General features: G+C 41.6%; 1 pseudogene; it reads right to left on the reverse strand.

The window, feature by feature from the left end:
* Positions 1 to 713: 713 nt before the first annotated feature.
* On the reverse strand, positions 714 to 830 carry LOC136647275 (5S ribosomal RNA; annotated as a pseudogene).
* Between the last annotated feature and the right edge of the window lie 1,039 nt (positions 831 to 1,869).

Below are 1,869 nucleotides of genomic sequence, written 5' to 3' on the forward strand. Positions count from 1 at the left end.
TATTCTACATTTGCAATTTTGTGTAGGTCATTTTAGTGTGATTTTAGACGGGATGCTTCAGTTTTCTGAGATCCTTCAAACTGCCTTCTGCAATCAGTGGAATTTGTGAATGCTCAATATCTTGTCAAGGACCCACAGTAATAGTGGGCCTTTCTTAAACAATTCTGCCGTGACTGAGCAATGAGAGTGATTCCCACCCAAAGCTTATTACATTACAGATCTGCTTTCTCTTGAGGCAATGTAAAGTAACATAACAGTTAAACTGTAGAAATGTGTTATGATGTTATTATGGCGTATTTGAGTTTGTTAAAAAGATACATGCCTTGCCTGAAGAAATGAAAGAATGTCTATTTAAATAGCTAATTATGAATATTTTTCAAATGCGTCTGCGCAATTCGTAGAGTTGCCTACAGGCAGAACTAGGCTCTGCTTTGTGCACTGATGCCAGAGTGTGACCAACTGGTCTCTTCATGGTTTGGTTTTTAAAAAAAAAACAACAAAAAAACCAATTCAGAACATTTCTACAGGTGTGATGGGTGCATATGCTGGATTTGCATCTCAAAGATAGCAGGCATCCATCCCCTTTCTTTAGTAAAGAGGTGGGATGGAGTGTCCAGGTGGGTTCAACTCCTCCAATGAGGAGGCACCTTGATGACATCATCAAACCTAGGTTGGTTGGTTGGCAACCTTCAGTCTCGAAAAACTATGGTATAAGCCTACAGCACCCGGTATTCCCAGGCGGTCTCCCATCCAAGTACTAACCAGGCCTGACCCTGCTTAACTTCCGAGATCAGAGAAGATCAGGCATGTGCAGGGTAACAGTTGTTGAAGCACAAGTTGAAGCACAAGTTGAAGCACAAGAATGCTCATGTGCCAGGTCTGCTGTGAAACAAACTGCTGGTTCACAGAAAAACAACAACAAACAAACAAACAAAAACCACAGCTCACTCTCCAGTAAGTGCTGGGACTGGGACTCCAGGAAAAATGCAAGTAGCAATAGCAAGTTATAGCGTTTATAATCCTAGCTGGGTGCTTTTGGGAAATTGATTGTGTTTTGTTTGCTTTGTTCAATTCAGTTTGCACAGGTCATCAATTTATCTGGGTGTCAGCTCTTGAGCAGTGTCCTAGCTCCCTCTGCTGGACATTTATGATCATTGTCTCAATTTGGTCAAGTGTACACCTTTTGTATGTGCACTCAGCTGAGTTCAGACATTTTCCATCAGCCTGCTTGTATTTTGTCTACTCATTCCCCCTTTTGAATTAATTTCTTGTCTTTTGGGATTTTTATTAAACCAGTTTGACTACTTGCCTGCCCAGTTCATGTTCATGGGTAATTCAATGAGTTGTCACATCCGATTGCTCATGGGTGGCACTGCAGTTTTTTAAATAAGAACTCTGGTATTCTGTCCACTTCGGGATGGGGGTCTCAGATACTCCCTATCTGCTTTTTAGGCTGGAATGGTGCAAGCAGATAGAACTACCAGTTTCCTTCCCTATTCAGCTGATGACCCCGTAAATAATCACATTTTTGATGGAAGATTTGATACCGTGACCAAGTTTGCTAATGCTAGCTGAAGATCTCCTGGTATCTGAGGAGATTGACTTGAGGTTAGTCATGACTTATAAAAAATATAATTTAATAAATACAATACATGCAATAATGTATCTGGCCTTGCTAGTCAGAGGGAGCTTGGGGAAACAGGAGTTCTTTCAACATTCTCCCTCATAAGAACATAAGAAGAGCCCTGCTGGATCAGGCCAAAGGCCCATCTAGTCCAACTTTCTGTATTTCACAGTGGCCCACCAAATGCTTCAGGGAGCACACACCACAACATCAACATTGCTCTGTTATTTCCCCTTTGCCTGTTG

The sequence above is a fragment of the Tiliqua scincoides genome, chromosome 3 (genome assembly GCF_035046505.1).
Source record: "Tiliqua scincoides isolate rTilSci1 chromosome 3, rTilSci1.hap2, whole genome shotgun sequence".
NCBI lineage: Eukaryota > Metazoa > Chordata > Lepidosauria > Squamata > Scincidae > Tiliqua > Tiliqua scincoides.